Below are 25,551 nucleotides of genomic sequence, written 5' to 3' on the forward strand. Positions count from 1 at the left end.
TTCTTGCCTGGAAATCCCATGGATGGAGGAACCTGGTAGGCTACAGTCCTTGGGGTTGCAAAGAGTAGGACACGACTGAGCGGCTTCACTTTCACTTTCAGTCACTAAGTTATGTCTGACTGTTTGTGATCCCATGGACTGCAGCACCCCAGGCTTCCTTGTCCTTCACTATCTCCCTGAGTTTGCTCAAACTCATGTTCATTGAGTCAGTGATGCCATCCAACCATCTAGTCCTCTGATACCTGCTTCTCCCTCTGCCCTCAATGTTTCCCAGCATCAGGGTCTTCTCCAAGGAGTCAGCTCTTGGAATCAGATGGCCAAAGTATTGGAGCTTCAGCTTCAGCATCAGTCCTTCCAATGAACATTCAGGGTAGATTTAACTTGTTAAAAGAATAGTGTTCTTTTCTGGCTCTGTAGGGGGCAGTGGTGACTTGCTGCTTGCTATGTTTGAGTTTACCTGGCTATGTATCTTTGGTGAACTTTCTGTAAAATATCAGCGTATCACTTTGAGGCATGATCCTTTGTCTCAAAAATGTATATGACCATGCCCTCAATTTTTAACAGGCAGAACAGACTCAGAGCTTTCTGAGAATCTGCTTCCAAGTTTATAATCCTCAGTATGGCTCCAATAAAAATTCCCTCTTTTCTTCTTAATTGAATTTTCCTCAAAAAAGCAAAATAAGGAAGATTTTATTCCGGGGTTGGCTATGTCAACACTGGTAAAGGAACCAGTATAGTGGGATTTTTTATTGGGTGAGAGAGTTTAGGCTGAATAGAATGGGAAAGACTGGTAGCTGACTGTGGGTCAGATCATGAACTCCTTATAGCAAAATTCAGACTTAAATTGAAGAAAGTAGGGAAAACCACTAGACCATTCAGGTATGACCTAAATCAAATCCTTTATGATTATACAGTGGAAGTGACAAATAAATTCTAAGGATTAGATCTGATAGACTGAGTGCCTGAAGAACTACGGATGGAAGTTTGTGATTTTGTACAGGAGGCAGGGATCAAGACCATCCTCAAGAAAAAGAAATGCAAAAAAGCAAAATGGTTGTATGAGGAGGCCTTACAAATAGCTGTGAAAAGAAGAAAAGCAAAAGGCAAAGGAGAAAAGGAAAGGTATACTCATTTAAATGCAGAGTTCCAAAGAATACCAAGGAGAGATAAGAAAGCCTTCCTCAGTGATCATTGCGAAGAAATGATCCAGTTCTAATGAGATGGATGAAACTGGAGCCCATTATACAGAGTGAAGTAAGCCAGAAAGATAAAGACCATTACAGTATACTAACACATATTTATGGAATTTAGAAAGATGATAATGATAACCCTATATGCAAAATAGAAAAAGAGACACAGATGTACAGAACAGACTTTTGGACTCTGTGGGAGAAGGCGAGGGTGGGATATTTCGAGAGAACAGCATCGAAACATGTATATTATCTAGAGTGAAACAGATCACCAGCCCAGGTTGGGTGCATGAGACAAGTGTTCGGGCCTGGTGCACTGGGAAGACCCAGAGGGATCGGGTGGAGAGGGAGGTGGGAGGGGGGACCGGGATGGGGAATACATGTAAATCCATGGCTGATTCATGTCAATGTATGACAAAAACCAGTACAATATTGTAAAGTAATTAGCCTCCAACTAATAAAAATAAATGAAAAAATATATAAATAAAAACAGTAAAAAAAAATAGAGGAAAACAATAGGATGGGAAAGATTATAGATCTCTGCAAGAAAATCAGAGATACCAAGGGAATATTTCATGCAAAGATGAGCACAATAAAGGACAGAAATGGTAGGGATCTAACAGAAGCAGAAGATATGAAGAAGAGATGGCAAGAATACATGGAAGAACTGTACAAAAAAAGATCTTCTTGACCTAGATAATCACGATGGTATGATCACTCACCTAAAGCCAGACATCCTGGAATGTGAAGTCAAGTGGGCCTTAGGAAGCATCACTATGAACAAAGCTAGTGGAGGTGATGGAATTCCAGTTGAGCTATTTCTTTTTTTTTTTTTTCCAGTTGAGCTATTTCAAATCCTAAAAGATGATGTTGTGAAAGTGCTGCACTCAATATGCCAGCAAATTAGGAAAACTCAGCAGTGGCCACGGGACTGGAAAAGGTCAGTTTTCATTACAATCCCAAAGAAAGGCAATGCCAAAGAATGCTCAAACTAATGCACAATTGCACTCATCTCACATGCTAGCAAAATAATGCTCAAAATTCTCCAAGCCAGGCTTCAACAATACATGAACCATGAACTTCCAGATGTTCAAGCTTGTTTTAGAAAAGGCAGAGGAACCAGAGATCAAATTGTCAACATCCGATGGATCATCGAAAAGCAAGAGAGTTCCAGAGAAACATCTATTTTTGCTTTATTGACTATGCCAAAGCCTTTGACTGTGTGGATCACAATAAACTGTGGAAAATTCTTCAAGAGATGGGAATACCAGAGCACCTGACCTTCCTCTTGAGAAATCTGTATGCAGGTCAGGAAACAACAGTTAGAACTGGATATGCAACAACAGACTGGTTCCAAATAGAAAAAGAAGTACATCAAGGCTTTATATTGTCACCGTGCTTATTTAATTTATATGCAGAGTACATCATGAGAAACGCTGGGCTGGAGGAAGCACAAGCTGGAATCAAGATTGCAGGGAGAAATATCAATAACCTCAGATATGCAGATGACACCACCCTTATTGCAGAAGGTGAAGAAGAACTAAGGAAACTCTTGATGAAAGTGAAACAGGAGAGTGAAAAAGTTGGCTTAAAGGTCAATATCCAGAAAACAAAGATCATGGCATCTGGTCTCATCACTTCATGGCAAATAGATGACGAAACAATGGAAATAGTGACAGACTTTATTTTGGGGGGCTCCAAATTCACAGCAGATGGTGACTGCAGCCATGAAATAAAAAGACACTTACTCCTTGGAAGAAAAGTTTGTGAACAATCTAGATAGCATATTAAAAAGCAGAGACATTACTTTGCCAACAAAGGTCCATCTCGTCAAGGCTATGGTTCTTCCAGTAGTCATGTATGGATGTGAGAGTTGGACTATAAAGAAAGCTGAGTGCAGAAGAATTGATGCTTTTGAACTGTGGTGTTGGTGAAGACTCTTGAGAGTCCCTTGGACTGTAAGGAGATCCAACCAATCCTAAAGGAAATCAGTCCTGAATATTCATTGGAAGCACTGATGTTGAAGCTGAAACTCCAATACTTTGACCACCTGATGTGAAGAGCTGACTCATTTGAAAAGACCCTGATGCTAGGAAAGATTGAAGGCGGGAGGAGAAGGGGATGACAGGATGAGATGGTTGGATAACATCACTGACTCAGTGAACTTGAGTTTGAGCAAGCTCTGGGAGATGGTGATGGACAGGGAGGCCTGGCATGCTGCATTTCATGGGGTCGCAAAGAGTTGGACATGACTGACTGAACTAACTAACTATTTCCATATATGAAAATCAAATTTTCTATGTTTCCTATGGGTGTATATTTCCATTTAAGAAAATCAGATTTTTGTATTTTCTGTGTGAAATATGGGTGTGTATTTCCATAAGTGGAAATCTAATTTTCTATATTTCCTTTATGAAAATAGGAGCTCAGATTTTAGATTTAGCCCTCTCGATAGTTTTTTTTGTCCTGCAGATTCTGTCCCTTACAGAGTCTGTTGCCAATGTACATTCCCACTGACAGTGTGGGTGTGTTCCCTTTCCTCCAGGCTCTTTCCTGCCTTTATTGTTTGTGAACTTATGAGGATGCCCATTCTGAATGGTGGGATTTGATTTCTAGTTGTCATTTTGTTTGGCGTTCCTGCAGGAATTAGCAATGCTGACCATCTTGTCCCATGAGGCTGTGTGGTATTTTACTTAAATTTCTTTTTAAAGAGTGTGAGGAAAATTTACCAGTGACAAGTGACTTTTAGACAGTCAGGCATGTTTGGAATTTATTTTGGCAATCCCTGCCGCAGGACATTTGCCGAGGGCAGCTGTCACAGCTGTCCCCCAGGCCTCGGGAGGTAGATGCCAGGAAGCACTGGTGGTCACGCTGCAGTTACGGGAAGTGTCCACAAAGAGCAGCACTTCTCCAACCTGCTCTCCGTTCCTGCAGTAGACAGAGCCTGAGGAAAAGCTGGCTTCCGGGACTGTGAAACAGGGTGGAATGTGCCTGGGCAAACGTGAAAGGCTTGGGTCCCAGTACTCCTTCCCTCTAAAGCTTCACACCCTTAACCCCCAGATTAATCCCAGTGGGGGGGGGGGCACAGCTCCCAGCTGAGGGGGCTAAGGTGCCTAGGAGTTTACATTGTGAGTAAGGGGGTTTGAGCTGGGGATGCCAGCTCCAGGAAAAATGGAAGCTTGGTGACCACTGCCTCCAGTATCCTCGAGGACTTGATCCACCTCTGGACTCTGGTTCCAGGCAGAACCAAGCAGACAGCAGAGGTTTAAAAAGGGCTCAGTGAAGGACACCCTGCCAGGCAGTCTGGACCCCACCCCAGTCCAGCAGTGGGACCCAAGCCTGTTCCGGCTCCAGGGATGGGATAGCAGCCCCAGTCAGGGAGGCCGGAGGGAGTCAAGGAGGAACTGTTTTTCTGTCCTTTCCTTTCACGTCATGCCAGTGCTCAGTTGGAGTCTTGCTGCTTCTTCTTGGTGTGTGGCCACCCAGTTCAGGTGTCACATGTCCATGAGGCATCGCTAGGCTTTTTTTGGGGGGGGAGGGGGGTTTCCCATAGAAGGTGGAGCCAGAGTGTTGAGCATCAGGCCCTTCTGGATTATCTAATCTCAAATACAGTTTTCTGTGTATACGAGGAAGTGAGGAAGGAAGGAGATAATCCTTGTGCGTGACCTCTTAGAGATACAGGTATCTGTGTATATGAGAAAGGCAGGCGAGCAGGGAGGCCGGAAGGACCCAAGTGGATAATCCTTGTAAGTGGCAACCCACGCAGTGTTCTTGCCTGAAGGAGCCCATGGACAGAGGAGCCTGACAGGCCCATGGGGTTGCAAGAGTCAGACACGACTTACTGACGATAAACTACAGATGCAGCTTTCTGTGTCCGTGTTCGTCCCGGACTCCTAATTCATTCCCAGCTGTTGACTGTGTTTTATTTTTTTTCATGGATCCTTTTGTTTGACTTTGAATTCTGAGTCTCTTGTTGAGTTGTACATTCATTCTTTTGTATCTCTCTCTCTCTTTTTTAAAATATTGCCTAGAAAGGACATGATATATTATTGCTTCCTCTGTCTGACTGACTTCCCTTAGTGTATGATTATTTAAAGTCCATCCCTGTGGCTCCCAGTGTCAAAATTTCTTAATTTTGGTGTCGGTTTTTCATGGCTATGTAACTGTCCATCATATATATGTACCACAACTTGTTTCACCATTCATCTGTCAGAATTTTTGCTGGTTCTTTTTCTTACCTATTGACTCTAATGCTGCAGTGCTCATTTGGGTTCATGTACCTTTTATTGATAATTTTTTTGGGATATAAACTCAGCTGTGGGAATGTCAGTTTCTAGGCTTAGCCTCCCTTGAGAGATTTTTTCAGACATTCAGAGATTGTTGACTTCCTGATCGTTGACTGTTTTGGAACGTTTTCCTCCCGTGCTGGCCACAGGTCATTTCCTGAGGGCAGCTGTCATTAATGGAACCCAGGCCACGTGAATTGAGGTGCCTGTTAGCAGCAGTGATCATGTTGTGATTAAAGAAAATGTCCACAAGGCAGCAGCAGTTTTTCATGCCCACCTTTGGTTCCTGGGGGCAAGCAGAGCCTTAGGACAAGCTGGCCTCCTGGACTATGAAATAGAGTGGAATGTGCCTGATGAGACAGGAAAGGGCTTGAGTCTCACTACCTATTCCCCCTAAAGCATCTCACTAATAGCCTGTCCAAACTAATCCCTTCAGGGTTGACTGTACACTGCTGAGGGTGCTGAGGTGTTAGGAGGCTACCCTCTCAGGAAGGAGGCTTGAGCTGGGATCCCAGCACCAGGAGAGGTTGAGGCTAGCTGAATTTTGCCTTGAAATTCCTCAGGGCCTTGATGCCATGCGGGACACTTGTCCCAGCCAGACGTAGCACACAGTAGGCCTTTAAATAGTGTTCAATGAGGAACACCTTGCTAGGCTGTCTCGACCCCAGCCCAGTTCGACAGTGGGGCCCAAGCCTGCTCAGCATCTAGGGATGGGATAGCACCCTATGTCAGGGAGGTTGGACATAGTCCAGTAGGCCCTGCTTTCCTTCCCTTTTGTTTAGCACCTTGCCAATACTCCCTGCAATCCATTTGCCATACTGTGATTATTGTTACTGGACCACTGCCTGATTCAGGTATTAAGTCTTCTATGGGGCATCCTATGGTTTTGGGTGGGAGGGCTTTTTGCCTTTAAAGGTGGAGCAGAGTGTTGAGCATCAGATCCTCATGCCTTTTCTACCTCAGACACACTTTTCTGTGCTATAAAGCAGGATGAGAGGAGAAAATTTTTAAGGATCATCTCTTAGGACTACAGATTTCTGTGCATTTGTGGATGGAAGGAAGGAAGGAGGAGGATAGCCCATGTGGATTATTTATTAAAGGTACAGATTCGTTGTTGCTTTGGGTACTTATGCGCTCATTCATCCAGACCCTTCACTTAATTTACTTTTTTCCCGATACCATTTGTTTGGTTTTGAATTCTGGGAGTGTCTTTTGGGTCGTCAGTTTGTTGACTTGTGTGTCTGCTCTCATCTGGCCCAGCTGAGGCCTCGTGTACCAGGGTCTTCCTCTGTCTGATGGCTTCCTTTTGTCTCTGATCCTTCAAGGTCCATACTTGTGTCTCCCAGTGTTATGATTTCCTAATTTCAGTGTCCATTTTTTATGAGTAAAAAAGAGTCTACCAGATATATGTACCACATCTTGTTTAATCTTTAACCTCTCATTGGGGATTTTGCAGACTCCGTGTCTTGGCTGTTGGAAGGAAGTAGGACTGGAGATATGATGGGGTGCCTGTGCCTTTTGGCCGATGGTGTTCTCAGGATATAGGCCAAGGTGAGGGAATGGCAGGTCCAAGGCTTAGCCCAACTTGATGACTTTTTCCAAGCATTCAGAGACTGTCCATTCTTGTGCCTGCTGCCAATGTGTATTCCCACTGGCAGTCTAGAGGGATTCTTTTCCTCTGGATCTTCTCCTGCATTTATTGCCTGTAGACTTGTGACGCTGGCCATTGTGAGTGTCGGGATTTGATTTCCCACTCTCCTTTTCATTGGCACTCCAGCAGCAATTAGGAATGCTGAGCATCTTGTTTGGTGGGGCAGACTTGGTGTGATTATACCTTCTTTTTTTCCCCTTAAATGATGAGACGACAGTTTATCTTTGGCAGTTGCTTTCCTGAAAGTTGGCTGTGTTTGGAATTTATTTCTTTGGAATCAGCCGCAGGACATTTCCCAAGGGCACTGTCATTAAGGTAACCCCAGACCCTGTGAATTGAGGTGCCCGTTAGCAAGGGTGATCGTGTTGTAGTTAAGAAAATGTCCTTAAGGCGACAGCACTCTTCATGCACACCTTTGGTTCCTCGGGGCAACCGGAGCCTTAGGGGCAGTTGGCTTCCTGGGCTTAAATAGAGTGGAATATCCCGAAGAGACAGCCGAGGGCTCAGTCTCACTAGTTTTAACCACCCCCCCCCCAATATAAGTGAAAGTGAAAGTCGCTCAGTCGTGTACGACTCTGCAACCCCATGGACTATATGGTCCTTGGAATTCTCCAGACCAGGACACTGGAGTGAGTAGCGTTTCCCCTCTCCACGGGATCTTCCCAACCCAGGGACTGAACCCAGGTCTCCCGCATTGCAGGTGGATTCTTTACCAGCTGAGCCCCATCTCACAAACACCCCGTCCAGACGAATCCCTGCAGGGTCCACAGTACACTGCTGAGGGTGCTAAGGTGCTAGGAGGCTGCACTCTCAGGAAGGAGGCGTGTGCTGAGATCCCAAGCATCAGGAGAGGTTGAGGCTAACTGAATTTTGCCTTGAAATTTCTCAGGGCCTTGATGCCATGGGAAACTCTTGTCCCAGCCAGACGCAGCACTCACCAGACCTTTAAAAAGTGTTCAACGTAGGTCACCCTGCCAGGCTGTGTCAACCCCACCCCCGTTCAACAGTGGGATCCCAGCCTGTTCACCTTCCAGGGATGGGATAGCATCCCAAGTCAGGGAGATCAGACCTGATACAGTAGACACTGCTTTTCTTTAATATCCTGCCAGTACTCCCTGCAGCACAGAATTCCACTTGCTATACTATGATTATTGTCACTGAACAACCACCTGATTTAGGTATTAAGTCATCTATGGAGTATCTCATAGTTTTTTGGGACTTTTTGCCTTAGGAGCTCGAGCAGAGTGGTGAGCATCAGGTCGTTGTGCGTTTTCTACCTCAGAAACACTTTTCTGTGAAAAGAATGCAGGAAGATGGGAGATAATTATTATGGATTATCTTTTAGAGCTATGGATTTCTGAGTCTATTTGGATGAAAGGAAGGAAAGAGGAAGATAATGCATGTGGATGGTTTATTACAGGTACAGATTTGTTGTTGCTTTAGGTACTTCCCCCTTAATTTTTCCAGGCCTTTCACCTTATTTATTTATTCTGAAACGGTTTGACTTTGGATTCTCAGAGTCTCTGGGATATGAATTTGTTAATTTTTACATCTGTTCTTATTTGACCTAGTGAAAAAAAGTGAAAGTTGCTCAGTCATGTCCAATTCTTTGCAACCCAATGAACTATATAGTCCATGGAATTCTCCAGGCCAGAATACTGGAGTAGGCAGCCTTTCCCTTCTCCAGGAATCTTCACAACCCATGAATCGAACCCAGGCCTCCCACGTTACAGGCAGATTCTTTACCAGCTGAGCCACAAGAGAAGTCCAAGAGTACTGGAGTGGGTAGCTTCTCCAGCAGATCTTCCTGACCCAGGAATTGAGCTGGGGTCTCCTGCACTGCAGGCAGATTCTTTACCAACTGAGCTATGAGGGAAGCCCTCCTAGATGAGACCTCATATATCAGGATTTTCCTCTGCCTGACTGACTTCACTTTACCTATCATCCTTCAAGGTACATCCCAGTGTCTCTTAGTGTCATAGTTCCCTAACTTCAGTGTCTGTTTTTATGAGTGAGAAATAGTCTGCTGGATATATGTGCCACATCTTGTTTAAACTTTACTCTCTCGTTGGGGTCTTTGCAGGCTGTGTGTCTTGGCTCCTAGAAGGAAAAGTGTTGGAGGTTTGTTGGGGTGCATGTGCCTTTTGATTGATGGTGTTCTCAGGATATAGGCCAATGTGTGGGAATGTCAGATCCTAGGCTTAGCCCAATTTGACAATTGTTTTCAGGCATTCAGAGACTGTCCTTCCAATGTGTGTTCCCACTGACAGCCTCAGGGGAAATTTTTCCCTCCGGATTCTCTCCCACATTTATTGCCTTAGACTGGTGATATTGGCAAGTGTGAGTGTTGCGATTTGATTTCCCATTGTCCTTTTGATTGGCATTTGTGCAGCAATTAGAGATTCTGAGCATATTGTTTTGTGGTGGAGGTTTGGGTATGTTTATTCTTTTCTTTCTTTTTTTTCTTTAAAGCATGTGAGGACCATTTACCCATGGCAGTTGGCTTTCTGTAAGTCGACTGTGTTTGGAATTCATTTCTCTGGTGCTGGCTGCACGTGCTGCAGGATTTGGACCATCGAGAAACCAAGCACCACACTCAGAGTTGGAGAACTTGGGTTTATTATGCTGGTGAGGCCACAGGAGTTAACACTTCCAGCTCTGAACCCTGAACAGCGGGGTTACAAAATCTCTATAGGCAGTGCATGACACCAGACTTTAGTGGGCAGTGCTGACTATTAATAGGCTAGGTTAAACTAGGGGTTTCAAACATGTTAGGACACAGCAGTGGGGAGGCCTGACCTTTATACAAACATGGTTAAGCAGGATTACAGGGGCTGGGTAATTGACAAGGGTGAGTGAGCTAAATTTCAGCTCCTAGCATTGTTGTAAGTTTCCATTTTGTGCACCCCCCACCCCAAAACTATGTAACTTACATGACTTTGCAAGGAACAAGCTGAGTTACAGAAGCAGACCCAGCATGAAGTTATTTCTAGCTGGGTTTAAGTTTTAAATTTTCCTTTTCAATCCCCCCTCTTGATGTCCCTAAAATCTTATAAGGCATCAACCTCTTGATCTTCTTGGCTCAGGGGCTGATAACCTTTCAGGGCTAGGAGGTGTGTGGTGGCCCTTCTGTCTGTGATGGCCTCAGCTAGGCTGGAAATTGTCCTCATGAATAATGGCAAGAGCAAGATAAGAGGAGGCAAGTCCCAAGGAGGAGTAGGACTATTTCCATTACAGTTTTAAATTCTCCTGGATAAGAAAACCATTCCCCAAATAGCTCTCTGGGATTCCATCCCTTCCAAGTCTGGACTGGGACATGAGCTATGTTAGTCATCTTTCTGGTTATTTCTTCTATAACTTTGCCACTATCATCTATCTGTAGGCAACTGTTGCTAAGATTGAACTTTCCACAGACAACCCCCTTTTCAGCCAGTAAGTAATCCAGGGCCAGGCAATTTTGATAAATAGCATTATGCATCCTGGTTTGTTGTTCTGCCAATAAATTAAGAGCCTTGGCCGTTTCATTAGTAATGATTTCAATTACTGCCTGGAGCTGGATAATTCTGTTAATCATGTAAATTGGGGTTTGGTAGCCCCAGGACCCATCTTCTGCCCATGTAGCTAGCCTGTAGTATTGGATTATGCATTCAGGAGACCACTCGTCATCTTTCCAGTCTCCAACCTGTAAAGACCTGTGCTTTTTGGTGGGGCCTCTGTATCAGCAGCAGCAGCTGTCTTTATAAACTGGGACTTGCAGTGATTCACCTTAGGCAGGGGAGAGTAGGAAAAAGGAGGGACAGATAGTCCCCAATACACATGACCCTGGCCAGTTGGTTGGCAAAATTGAACATGCGTTAGTCCCACAAATCCAGTATAATCCTTCTGGAGCGGGCCAATGGCCTTCAGTGGACAGGTCATCCCATTGGGTCTTTAAATGGGGGAAGCTTGCTAGAGAGTGAGGATTAGACTCTGCATAGTTTGGGCTTCCCCACCAACCAGAAGCATAAGTATTATAATATTTGTGACCAAGACAAGTGAGTTTTCCTACTGGAACATTGAATAATTGGCCCCACCATGTCAGACAGTTTTTGTTGATTAAGGAAGTCTTTAAATGCCAAATCCCAAGCCTGGTCTTCTTGACTTCCCCTGAGTTGTTGAAGGGTCTCTAGTGATCTAATTCTTTAACTTCCCAGGGCCATTGGTCTCCCTTGTTAGTTCCCCCACACCCATAGCAGGAAGTAACCATTAATATCTGGGCTATGGTCTCTGCCAGGGCTAAAAACAGATTTTCAGTTTCAGCTGGAATAGGAGGAGGACCACTTTCAATCTCTTCATAAAAAGAATGGAAGAGCCTGTGTGTGGAAACCCAGAGAGGAACAGAAATGCTCTGGAATATCAATACAGTTTCTGGGTCAAGACCTCTCCCATTAATACAAATGCTGATCTGGTAACCCCTTTCCCATCTTGAGTCCCCAGGGTTGAAGACAGTGAAATTGACTGGGTTACATGTCCCCACTTTACATTTGGGATTAACAGTTCCCTTTTGGAGGAGTGTTGCTTTGTCCTTATTCTCCCAGGTCACCTCTATATTTTCCTAGGTTGCTCATCTGACACAGGCCCAGGTCAATCTTGTGAAGAAAGGGGCCTTCATAACACCCGATGTTATGGGATACTGGGTTACACATGTCTTTGTCGTTGAACATGTATTCCTGTTCCCATGACAAGCCTCCACAATTCAGAGTACTGGGGTTACTGGGGGTTTTGTGAGCAGCACGCTCATCAAAGTGCTCCAGCACTGGGCTTTCTGTATCCGTAATCTGTCTGGTTCATCCGGAGCCCTCCTTCTAAGTGGCGAACCTCTAACCAGTCTTCACTGGGGTGGGGGTGGGGGTTGGGGACTGGGGTCAAAACTGATATAATGGCATTATTGTTGACAAATAGAATAGATTGTTCTGTTATGTACATAAGTTTTCTTGGCCTCTCCTTGGCAAGAGAAATGAGTATGGTAAAGCAAGGTCCAAGTGACTCCCTGACCTGATCTAGTCATGTGAATGCATGAAATACATGCGGAGTCTGTTTTACTTTCTAATACACTACAGCTCAGCAGGATATAAACCACTATTACCCAAAACATTTGATTCTACTTAACAGTCCCACTACCTTTAGGTAGATTGTAGTAGAGATACTCTTGTATCTGACCCACAGAAAGCATCAAGGCCAGTGGAGGAACCAGTCCCCATTGAGCAGGGTGTCATCATAACCCTAACTCTCTGATGGCTCTCATTGAAAAAAGGGGGTTGTCTGACTGGGGAGTGATTACAAGAGGTACCTAATAAGGATGATACTCCCCACTATGATGAGATAGCAGACAGCTAATAGCAGCTTCTGAGCCGAATTCCAGTCCTGGGGAGCGGCTGAAGATAGTCCTGTAGCAAAGAGCACGGCAGTAATGCTGATCAGGGAAAGGGACCGGGGTGACAATGGAAGCCCATTTATGTCTCAATAACTGGATTCTCAAGCTTCCGCCATGTGTTGACCAACCAGCTGCCAGGATGTGGCTAGAGCAGGGCTGAAGAATCCTCGAGCTCCTGCCGAACGTTGACTAGTCAGCTCCCAGAGTGACTCGGGCAGGGCTTGGTGTCCTTCGTGGGTGAGGGCTGTCACCTTTGGATCTGGACCTTGAGTGGGTTCTCAGGGTCTTGAACTGCTTTCCAGATGTCCTTGTCGAGGGGAGCCGCTGCTCTCTTGATCCTGGTGTGGCGAATCCAGGGGGTGACACCTGTAACTTTAACAGCAGTAGGGGTTGCAAGGACGACCGTATGGGGGCCTGTCCAAACTGGCTGAAGTGGTTCCTTTTTCCAATCTTTAACCCCAACCTCATCTCCTGGCTGATAAGGACGGACCCAATTGCCCAAAGGAATGAGAATCCTTTTTAAGGTTTCTTGGGTTATCCTTCTCCCAGGGTCTGGAGGTATTGGGACATCTCCAGCTCAGCTAGTTGTTGGTCAAGCTTGGTCTCCCATATAAGATCTCAAAGGGAGAATAGCTTGAGGGCCTTGGGGTGCATCAGACTTGGAGCAAGGCTAGGAGTAGCGTGTCGATCCAAGGCAACTGGGTCTCCTGACAGAGCTTAGCTAACGTAGTCTTTTTTTTTTTTTTTTTTTTAGTTGGAGGCTAATTACTTTACAACATTTCAGTGGTTTTTGTCATACATTGAAATGAATTAGCCATGGATTTACATGTATTCCCCATCCCGGTCCCCCCCCCCCCCGCCCACCTCCCTCTCCACCCGATCCCTCTGGGTCTTCCCAGTGCACCAGGTCCGAGCACTTGTCTCATGCATCCAACCTGGGCTGGTGATCTGTTTCACCCTAGATAATATACATGTTTCGATGCTGTTCTCTTGAAACATCCCACCCTCGCCTTCTCCCACAGAGTCCAAAAGTCTGTTCTGTACATTTGTGTCTGTTTTGCATGTAGGGTTATCATTACTATCTTTCTAAATTCCATTTATATGTGTTAGTATACTGTAATGGTCTTTATCTTTCTGGCTTACTTCGCTCTGTATAATGGGCTCCAATTTGATCCATCTCATTAGAACTGATTCAAATGAATTCTTTTTAATGGCTGAGTAATATTCCATGGTGTATACGTACCACAGCTTCCTTATCCATTCGTCTGCTGATGGGCATCTGGGTTGCTTCCATGTCCTGGCTATTATAAACAGTGCTGCGATGAACATTGGGGGGCACGTGTCTCTTTCAGATCTGGTTTCCTCGGTGTGTATGCCCAGAAGTGGGATTGCTGGGTCATATGGCAGTTCTATTTCCAGCTTTTTAAAGAAATTTCCACACTGTTTTCCATAGTGGCTGTACTAGTTTGCATTCCCACCAACAGTGTAAGAGGGTTCCCTTTTCTCCACACCCTCTCCAGCATTTATTGCTTGTAGGCTTTTGGATAGCAGCCATCCTGACTGGCATGTAATGGTACCTCATTGTGGTTTTGATTTGCATTTCTCTGATAATGAGTGATGTTGAGCATCTTTTCATGTGTTTTTTTAGCCATCTGTATGTCTTCCTTGGAGAAATGTCTGTTTAGTTCTTTGGCCCATTTTTTGATTGGGTCATTTATTTTTCTGGAGTTGAGCTGGAGGAGTTGCTTGTATATTTTTGAGATTAATCCTTTGTCTGTTGCTTCGTTTGCTATTATTTTCTCCCAATCTGAGGGCTGTCTTTTCACCTTGCTTATAGTTTCCTTTGTTGTGCAAAAGCTTTTAAGTTTCATTAGGTCCCATTTGTTTATTTTTGCTTTTGTTTCTAATATTCTGGGATGTGGGTCATAGAGGATCCTGCTGTGATTTATGTCGGAGAGTGTTTTGCCTATGTTCTCCTCTAGGAGTTTTATAGTTTCTGGTCTTACATTTAGATCTTTAATCCATTTTGAGTTTATTTTTGTGTATGGTGTTAGAAAGTGTTCTAGTTTCATTCTTTTACAGGTGGTTGACCAGTTTTCCTAGCACCACTTGTTAAAGAGGCTGTCTTTTTTCCATTGTATATCCTTGCCTCCTTTGTCGAAGATAAGGTGACCATAGGTTCATGGATTTATCTCTGGGCTTTCTATTCTGTTCCATTGATCTATATTTCTGTCTTTGTGCCAGTACCATACTGTCTTGATGACTGTGGCTTTGTAGTATAGTCTGAAGTCAGGCAGGTTGATTCCTCCAGTTCCATTCTTCTTTCTCAAGATTACTTTGGCTATTCGAGGTTTTAGCTAATGTAGTCTTGAGGGTCTGATTCATGCACTCAACTTGCCCAGAGCTTTGTGGCCTGTAAGCAATGTGGAACTTCCATTTGACTCCCAGTGTCTTGGACAAAGTCTGGATTATCTCTGACACAAAGCCTGGCCCTTGTCAGACCCTGTGGAGAGAGGCAGCCCATATCTTGGGATCATGTCCCGTAACAGGGCCTTGGCCCCCTCTTGTGCCTGTTCAGTGTGTGTGGGGTTGGCTTCAGCCCCTCCCAAGTATGTGCAGACTACCACAAGGAAATACTTTTAGCCCCTGTAGGGCTTAGCTTCAGTAAAGTCCACTTCTAGAACTTCAAAGGGCAGTGTCCCAGTTGTCTGCACCCCGGGCTGGGTCTTGCTCTTTGGCTGGCATTGTTTCGTGCACAAGACACACATCTAGCACTGATCTGGGCACAGGGTTGGGAGCTTAGGAACAAAATAGTAACAGCTCAGTAAACTTTCCAGCACAGTTTTCCCTAAGAGAGTTGTCTCATGGTGCTGTTCACCAGCTGGACTGCTATGTTGCTGGGGACAAAGAGTCTTTGGTCTGGAAGCTTCCACCAGCCCTTTTTTCCTTTTGTTCCTCCCTCATCTAAAGCCCCTTGATCTTCTTCCTTGGTACAACTCAGGGATGGAGGCAGTTCTGATGCCAAGAGGACCTTAGAGATTGGCTCAGGGCCCCTTGTGGGACTTGGCTGGGTTACCATCTCCCTCACTGCCTGGTTGGCAAACTGATTCCCTCTGCCGACTGGATCGATTTCTCTTTGATGGCCTTTGCAATGGATGACTGCCATTTTGAAAGGCTTCCAGACTGCCTCTAATAGCTGAAGGAGTTCTTCTTTGTTTTTGATCTCCTTTCCCCCTGCTGTCAGCAGTCCCCGTTCTTTATAAATGCTCCATGATCATGTAAAGTAGCAAAGGCATAGCTTGAGTCAGTGTAGATGTTAATTCGCTTTCTTTGGGCGTCCGTTAGCACCTGGTTGAGTGCCCACAACTCAGCCTGTAGTGCCGACCACGCTTGTGTAACAGTCTCATCTGTTGTCACTGTTGCATAGCCTGCCTTGCATTGTCCATCCTGGATGAAACTGCTCCAGTTCTGGGTTCTGGAGGGGAGTGTCCATCAGGTCTGGCCTGCTTGAATAAATTTCATTTATGACCTGGAATCCGGGCGTCATTCATGGCTGGTAGAAGCAACCTTTCATCTTGGGAGCTTGTCCAGGATTCTTCAGGACAAGGTAAGGACACTTGGAGCTCTAGTTCTTCGTTCTCCTAGCAAACATGTATTCTGCTGTACTTTACTAGCTTAACTCTGTGCTTGTGTTTGTGGCTGATTGAAAGAGATGCACATGTGTGAAACAAGAGCTGTGTCCTAATCTGGTGACCTCATATGGCTTATGGAAGAAACCCTGTTGGGGAATTATACTGACCTGGTGATGTCAAGAGGCACCCAGTGTCTCCTCTGGGGAAGTGGCCAGAGATGGACGGAGCATGCAGTCTGAACTCTCCTTTCTCGGTCAAAACTCTCCGGTCTCTTTGACCATTTCATAACTTCCTGGGAATTAGAACTACTAACCTAATCTGTTGGATCATAGACTTTCAAGAGACTTGTGCTCTCTGCTGTTACTATGTAATGTTACTTAGGTCCCAAACTTGGATTGGTAGTCAGGAAGTGCCTAGCCTTGCCAGGAGTCAAAAGTTACAACAGGAGCATATTCACAAGCTATGTGGAGCTCTAGTTTCAAGCGCGTCACTCAGGTTAAACGTTACTCAGATGGGAAGCACAGTGGGCTTCTTCCTTTGGTGATGCCAGGGCTTAATGGATCAGAGGAGGCTATCCAGTGGCTTTCGCCTCAACTCCTTAGACATTCTTTCTGTGGAGTCTGTGGGAATGAACTGGTCTCAACTCCTTAGACATTCTTTCTGTGGAGTCTGTGGGAATGAACTGGAAGAATTGGTCCTAACAACTCGAGGACAAAAATCACTTTTTCCTCACTGGCCAGCCCTGCACCGTCTCTTTTGCTATCACGTATACTGGTGTGGCGATGCTTGGAAGGACCATCTTGGTTTTATGTCTGTCTCTTTATGAGTTACCAGTCTTATTGTGGTCAGGAATATCCTCAGGGTTGTGCACATGCACCCAGGAGACAAACGTTTCCCCTAATCGTCTTAGCTTGGGAGCATTCTGGAAGATTATTCTGATGACACTTCAGCTGGCATTAGAAGCAGGCAAAGGTTTTAATGCTGAGGAACTGGACATTAGTCTGGGATGCCATTAGGTCTACCCCTGATGCATCTCCACCCCACCCTGATGGTAGAACGGGGAGGGACGGTAATGGAATGCCTGTGTTGGTAAGGGACAGGTTAACTCCTGCCAGGGAAGGAAGCTTAGGTAGAAGCTAGATGTCTCCACCCCCATCTAGAACAGGGAAGGATGCCTCGGTAGAAAAATGGCACTGGTTGCTGCTTTTTGTCTTACAGATGGGAGCTAACAATTCCAGCCTCACTCCTTTGAACTGTATCCTGAAAAACTGGGATAGATCTGATCCCCAGAGCTTAAAGCAGACACTCCTGATCTTCCTATGTGATACTGCATGGCCACGGTATCCCTTGGAGGACAGCAAACAGTGGCTGGTTGGAGAGTCACTTAATTATAATACTGTTTTACAATTAGGTTCTCTAGAGAACAAGGGAAATGGGTAGAAGCAGCATATTGCCTTTTTTTTTCTCTGCAAGACATGACATAGATTTCTAAGGGCACAGATTTGGGTATGAAACCTTCAGCTGCCTCCTGTCCTCCCACTTTACCCCCATACCCGGGGCTCCAAACTAAACAAACTGAAAGTCAGGGAACCCCTCCAGAAAGGGTTACCTTGGTCTTGGTAGAAACTCAAACCAAAATTCAAGTTGCCTTGGTCTCAATAAAAAAATCCAAATTGAGATTCAAACTGCCCAAGTAGAGGTCCAAACAACCCCTGTCTCAATATGACCTCAGGCTACTCTGGTTTCAATAGAAACTGAGACAATTGAAGTGAGAGACACTTAGACAACTAAAACTAAGGGTGAAATACAGGATGAAATGGAGGACAGGAGACAAAGAAATAAAGAAAAATAGACTTCTCCAATCTTTCCCTGGGATCATATGCACAGAGCAGCCAGAGAGGCTGAGGAATGACCGCACAAGCTGTTGCCTCTTCATGAAGCACCCACCGGGAGAAATAATCAGTTTATGAGAGTTAATAAGCCCTTTTCTTATCAAGAAATACAGAATAATACAGGAGGATCTGAGAGACTATTTGGAGGACCCAGAAAAATATATTAGAGCCTTTAAGGGTGTTACTCTGCTTTATGACCTTACTTGGAAGGATGTAATGTATATCTTGGGACAAACGCTGACTCCCGACTCAAAAAGTCGAGTTTTGGGGAAAGCAGTTGCTTATGGAGACGAATGGCTTGGTAATGAATCAGTCAGGAAGAGGGAGGATGAGATAACTGCCCTCCCCACTGGGAATCAGGCAGTCCCAACTACAGAACCAGACTGGGACTACAGCATAGCGAAAGGAATATGGGATCAGAGTCATTTTGTCAGATGTGTTCTTGAGGGACTCAGGCAAGCATGTGCTAAGCCTTTAAACTAGGGCAAATTGCAAACATAGAACAGGAGGAGAAGGAAGCTCTTGGTAAGTTCCTAGATAGACTGAGGGCAGCTGTTCCCAGATACACTGAGATTGGTCCTAAAAGTGAAGAGGGAAGAGTGATTTTGAAAGATCAATTTCTCACTCAGTTGGCTCCAGATATCCACCGTAAGCTACTGAAACAGGTGTTTGGACCAAATCAGTCTTTAGATAATCTGTTGCAACTCGCTCAGACAGTCTATTATGGCAGGGAATATGAGAAGAAAGAAAGGAAGAGGAAGACCAAGGAACAGGCAGAAGCCCTTGTTATGGCTGTCAGAACCGTTCTTAAACAGCCTGAGAAAAATGCCCAGGGGGCCCGGGTGAGAGGGATGGGCTTGCCATTACGGTGGAAAGGAGGGGCATCTCAAGCGGGATTGCCCTCAGGCCTCTCGGCCGCCCCCGGCTCCATGTCCAGTCTGCATGGGGCCACACTGGAGGAGAGACTGCCCCCAGAGGCATAGGTCCCAGGGGTTGGATTCTCAAGACAATCAGGACTGAAGATGCTCGGGGGTTCCCCCGCAAGCTCCTGTCCTAATTACACCTGAGGAACCTCGGGTATTAATAACTGTGGAGGGCCAATCCATCGATTTCCTTTTGGACACTGGGGCAACTTAATCTTTGCTTACTGAAGCCCCTGGCCCACTTTCTCCCCAATCCACTTGCATAATGGGACTGTCTGGACAACCCAAATGTTATTAGTTCAGTTGTCCTCTAAGCAGCAACTGGGACTCTGCTGTTTTCACACAAGTTTTTGATCGTGCCAGTCTCCCTCACCCCTTTTGGGGAGGGATATACTGAGAAAGGTCCATGCCTCTGTTTTCATGAATATGGAGCCCTTCCTTTCTCCCCCATTAATTTAACAAAATATAATCCTAGGGTGTGGCCTGATGGAAAGACTGTGGGTTGCACACAAAATACTATTCCTGTAGTTGTCAAGCTCAAAGACCGGAACCTATTTCAACATCAAAAGCAGTATCCGCTGAAACCGGAGGTTAAGGAAGGGTTAAAACCCATCATTGAGAATTTAAAGGAGCAGGGGCTGTTAATTCCCTGTAACAGTCTGTGCAACACTCCTATTTTGGTTGTGAAGAAGTCAAACGATAAATGAAGGCTAGTTCAAGATTTATGAAAAATAAATGACACTGTAGTTCATTTACATCCCGTGGTGCCTAATCCTTATACTCTATTGCCTGAAATTCCTGAACGAGCCAAATATTTCTCAGTAATTGATTTAAAAGAAGTGAAAGTGAAAGTCACTCAGTTGTGTCCAACTCTTTGTGACCCCATGAACTGTATAGTCCATGGAATTCTCCAGGCCAGAATACTGGAGTGGGTAGCTTTTTCCTTCTCCAGGGGATCTTCCCAACCCAGGGTTCAAACCCAGGTCTCCCGCATTGCAGGCAGATTCTTTACCAGCTGAACCACAAGGGAAGCCCAAGTATACTGGAGTGGGCAGCCTACCCCTTCTCCAGCAGATCTTCCCAACCCAGGAATTGAACTGGGGTCTCCTGCATTGCAGGTGAATTCTTTACCAACTGAGCTATGAGGGAAGCCCAACTGATTTAAAAGATGCCTTCTATTCTGTACTGTTGGGGGAGGAAAGCCAATTTTTATTTGGCTTTGAAGACCCCACCCAGCAAGCTTTGCCCCAGGGATTTTGTGACAACCCCTACCTATTTGGGCAAAGTTTGTCACAGGATCTACAAAACTTTAATAGCTCTGAGACAGTGGTGCTACAATATGTAAATAATATTCCACTCTGTACTGAGACAGAGGAAGCTTTCTCTCAAGCCTTAGAAGACTTCTTAAACTTTTTGGCTGGCTGTGGTTGTAAGGCATCAAGAGAAAAGGCTCATCTTTGTCAACAATCTGTTAAATATCTGGGCCTAATCATATCAGAAGGGACTAGGGTCATAGGCTCCGAGAAAATTGAACCTGTACTAAATCATCCCCTGCCTGTGACTTTGAGACAGTTGAGAGGATTTTGGAGCATCACAGGCTACTGCCACATTTGGATTCCAGGTTATGGGGAACTTGCTTGGCCTTTATTTAAACTTATAACTGAAGCTCAACAAGGCCAAACTGACAAACTGGTTTGGTGTTCAGATACTCAAAAGGCTTTTAAGGCTCTTCAAACTGCTTTCCTGCAAGCTCCCACTTTGAGCTTGCCCACAGGGTCAGAATTTAATTTGTCACTGAAATAAAAGGTATGGCCTTGGGAGTTTTGACCCAACCCCAAGGGCCTCACCAGCAACCTATAGGACACCTGAGCAGAGAGTCAGACACAGTGCACACGGGTGGCCACACTGTCCAAGAGTTCTTTCTGAAATTGCTTTATTGGCGCCTGAAGCTCTTACACTTACTAATGGGCAAAATCTTACTGTACTGACTTCTCATGATGTGAGTGGAATCTTAAACTCTAAAGTTAATATTTGGATGACAGACAGTCAGCTTCTTAAATATCAGTCATTGTTGTTAGAAGGACCAGTAACTAAGCTTAAAGTTTGTGGAAACTTAAATCCTGCCACTTTCCTTCCTGAGAAGGAAAATGAAACATCTGATCACGATTGTTCCCAATTTCTAATTTTACACTATGCAGCCCGGAAAACTCTGATGGATACCCCATTAGACAATCCTGACATGGCAATATTTATAGATGGCAGTTTATTAGTTCATTGGGAAGCATAAAACAGGTTACGCTGTGGTGTTGGCTGAACAGGTTTTCGAAGCAAAGTCTCTCTACCCGACCTGCCCCCCACCCCGCCCCCACCCGGGAATGAGTGCTCAGCTAGCAGAACTCGTGGCTCTGACCTGAGCGCTAAGAGTTATGCAAAGGGCAGCAAGTAAATATCTGCACTGATCCTAAGTATGCTTATTTGACTTTACATGCTCATGCTGCAATATGGAAAGAAAGACAGTTCATTTATTAATTTATTTATTTTTGGCGAAAGACAGTTTAAAACGGCAATAGGGTTAGGTGTTGAGAGCACTTACCATATGGCTTCTCGTTTGTTTAAAGGTAAAAATGTAATGAAAACTTTAAAGAACATTATCAAAAGATGTAAGGGTTGTCAGAAAAATAACCCAAAGACTGAAAATCTAGCAAAATCTGTTATGCCCGATGTCCGAATTTCCCAGCAGGAAAAGACAAGACCTCCTCGACAATGCAACACGCAAAGGAAGGGAAATTTATTGCTGACTCGAGTCAGGGCCCCTGCTGCAACCAACGCAGTGGTGCAAAGGCAGAGAGCCCCGAGCCCCAGTTTCCACGCACATTTATAGGGTGCTCGATTTCAAACATAAGCAGTGGGTAGTTAGCACAAACTGGTTACATGTTTGCGAAGCAATTTCATTGGTCAAACACACTTTAAAACTTCGCGTGCGCGCGGGACTTTCCAGGGGACTCTTCAGGAGGCTTACTTACTGGGCGCGTCTTGGTGCATGCTGATTGGCTCGCCTCTGGTGGCCTGTTGGAGGAGGAGGAGAATCACCCCACTCTTAGGCCCCCTCCTAGCGCAGGGCGCCTATCATGGCGCTAGTCTTGACAGTCTCACAAATCTAGGTTACAACAAAGTGAAAAATATCCTGGCGAGGCCTGGGAAATTTATTTTACTCATATGCCATATGCTCAAAGCAAATGGATATTTTTGCTTACGAGTTTGGGTGGATACCTTTACTGGATGGATTGAGGCTTTTCCCTGCCTTAGTGAACAGGTTAAGGAGGTTATAAAAATTTTAATCCATGAACTTATCCCCGGGTTTGGGCTGCCGTGGAGCCTTCCGAGCAACAGTGGTCCACCTATAAATCTGCTGTAACACATGGGGGTGTCAAAAGCTCTAGGAATAGTGAAAGGTTGCTGTTGAACGACAAGACGCTGGGATTCTTGGCCTCCAGAGGAGATGAATTCAATCCGGGGCCAGAGACGAGGCTGGATCGCTCAGAGCTTTTGTGTAATAAAGTTTTATTAAAGTATAAAGGAGATAGAGAAAGCTTCTGACATAGGCATCACAAGGGGGCAAAAGAGTACCCCCCTCGTAGTCTTTAGCTGTATGTTTTATAGTCACTCACAGTCTGTTAATGAAAAGAAAGGAATGTCATAAAATTTAGAATGGCACCAGATAATTCATCCCTGGCCATAAAACGATTGACTTGAATCTTGTAGAAGGGCAGAATGCCAACAAATAGTTTCGTTTACATAGATTAGGGGAACAATACCTGAGTAAGTAAGTTAGGCCATTTGGTGGAACCAACTTGAAGATAGAGTCTGGGGTACATTAACATAGCTTAAAACAACATTTCCATAAGAAAAAGAAATGTATTGGTTAACTCAAGGTTTGAGAGCAGTTAGCTTTAGGTGAGACAAGGTGTCATGGCAACACAGCATTTTAAGAGAAACCTCCTTTTAAAATTGGATGGAGAAGGAAAAACCTATCGCTGGTTTGTTTCTTCCTGTTGCTTAAGAGAGATAAAAATGTCTGGCACTTGCAGCCTCTTTCCTCCATTTGGAGACCCGTGGCCTTCCTGCCTGTTACCCTCTCAATAGACTACCACTTACACTGTTCCTGGATACCTCAATCCTCAGAAAAGGTTGAAAAAGCTAATCACATTATCAAAAGACATCTGTGCAAATTAACTCAAGAGATGCAGGATGATTGGCTTAAAGTTCTACCCACAGCTTTAATGAGGGCTCGAACTGCCCCCCAAAAGGAGGGATTGTCCCTCCTTGAATGTATTTATGGAAGACCCTTCTTATGCACAGACATTGTTATAGACCCTGACGCCTTGAGATTAACTAATTATGTAACTCAGCTCTCAGCTTTTCAGTAGGCATTAAAGAAACTCCAGGAGGTGACTCCTGACACAACCTCTGAGTCAAACAAGCCACTGTTTGAACCAGGAACCGAGTTCCTAATAAAAACATTGGGGTCTGGGGGGCAATCTCTCAAGCTTCTCTGGGAAGGCCCTTCCCAGGTTATTCTCTCTTCTCCCACAGCTGTCAAAGTGGCAGGAATTGATTTGTGGGTGCACCACACTCGAGTTAAGAGGTGACACCCTGACCATAACTAGTGATGTCATTTTATGTTTTCATGCTCTTACTTTTTACTTTCCAGATGGGCCTGATGAACCATGTGAGCTTGCTTCTGCTGACTCCAAAAATCCTGAGTCTGCCATTTGACCCTCAAGATAATGCCTTCCTGTCCTGGGCTCACTCCTACACCACATTCCATAATCGGTCTAATTGCTAAGTCTGCAGAACACTCCCCTCTTCATCAGTGGAAGGCTTCCTCTGGTTGGCATCTCCACTTCAGGGAAAGGACTTTCTCCAAGTCTTCAAATACCTTCAACAACAATCGTATGTGATGACTCTTCTTAATCTGATGACATCTAACAATCCTAAAACGGACTGGTGCAACACATTGTACCTTAACTATGGACATAATGTGACTTTTAACTTTGCTGATTGTTCTGTTTTTGCTGTTTGCTCCCTACATCTGTAACTGTGTAGCTGGGTTTGTTTCTAGCCTCATGAAGGCTTTTAAGTTACAAATGGGTTGCTCTAACTGAGAGGGTAACAGGCAGGAAGGCCAGGGGTCTCCAAATGGAGGAAACAGGCTGCAAGTGTTAGACATTTTTATCTCTCTTAAGCAGCAGGAGGAAACAAACTAGTGATTTTTTTTTCTTCTCCATACAAATTTGAAAGGAGGTTTCTCTTAAAATACTGTGTTGCCATAATGACACCTGGTTTCACCTGAAGCCAACTATTCTGAAACCTTGAGTTAACCAACACATTTTTCTTATGGAAATGTTTGTCTTAAGCTATGTTAATGTGCTATGCATTTATCCCAGACTCTGTCGGCTCAGAACCTACTTGACAAACCAGTATGTTATACTCAGATATTGTTCCCCTAATCTATGTAAATGAAACTATTTGTATGGTAATCTGCCCTTCTACAAGATTCAAGTCAATCGTTTTATGGCCCGGGATGAATCATCTGGTGCCAAGATTATCCCAAAATGCATCTTATGGATGAGGGGCCTAGTGCCATTCTGAGTTTTAAGACATCCCTTTTTTCATTAACAGACTACTAGTGACTATATAACATCCAGCTGAAGACTAGCAGGGGGTACTCTTTCTGCCCCCTTCTGATGCCTATGTCAGAAGCTTTCTCCATCTCCTTTATACTTTAATAAAACTTTATTACATAAAAGCTCTGAACAATCCAGCCTAGTCTCTGGCCCTGGATTGATTTCGTCTCCTCCAGAGGCCAAGAATTCCGGCATCTTATCGTTCAGCAACAACCTTTCATAACTCCTGCAACTGTGGCAGCTTCCTCCAACTACTACTTGGGGCCCCTGGATCATAGACCCTCAATATGAGGGTCAAGAGACTATGTTGCCTCACCAATCTAGGGACGACACCCCTTATCAGCTCAGAAGCAGTTGTGGAATGAGAATGATGACCCTTTCCCAAGGCAACATAATTCTCCTGAAAGAAAGTTTGGGAGTGAGGGGGTAACAGGCAGGAAGGCCAGGGGTCCCCAAGCGGAGGAAATAGACTGCAAGTATCAGACTTTTCTTTCTCTCTCTCAAGCAGCAGGAGGAAACAAACTACAAGTGTCAGACTGTTTTGTCCTTCTCTATACGAAATTAAAAGGAGGTTTCCTTTAAAATTCTGTGTTGCCATGATGACACCTGGTTCCACCTGAACTTAACTTTTCTCAAACCTTGAGCTAACCAACGCGTTTTTCTTATGTAAATGTTTTTCTTAAGCTACGTTAATGAGCTATGTATTTACCTTAGAATCTGGCTTTCTTCAAGTTGGTTCCACCTAAGACTCAGAACTGATAATGGCTCAACAAACTGGTATGTTTTATTCATGGAAATGTTCTCTCAAGCTATATTAACGAGACCATGTATTTGCTTATAAATCTACCTTTCTTCGAGATTCATGTTAATTGCATTA

General features: G+C 44.6%; 1 long non-coding RNA gene across 1 annotated transcript in view; it reads left to right on the plus strand.

Moving 5' to 3' along the window:
- Positions 1-24,807, plus strand: part of LOC110152168 (uncharacterized) — a 26,490-nt gene extending 1,683 nt beyond the window's left edge. The window contains exon 2 of the long non-coding RNA XR_002318283.2: positions 23,699-24,807. This is a non-coding gene — a long non-coding RNA (uncharacterized lncRNA). The remainder of the gene's footprint in view (positions 1-23,698) is intronic.
- The last annotated feature ends 744 nt before the right edge of the window (positions 24,808-25,551 follow it).

This window comes from Odocoileus virginianus, chromosome 4 (genome assembly GCF_023699985.2).
Source record: "Odocoileus virginianus isolate 20LAN1187 ecotype Illinois chromosome 4, Ovbor_1.2, whole genome shotgun sequence".
NCBI lineage: Eukaryota > Metazoa > Chordata > Mammalia > Artiodactyla > Cervidae > Odocoileus > Odocoileus virginianus.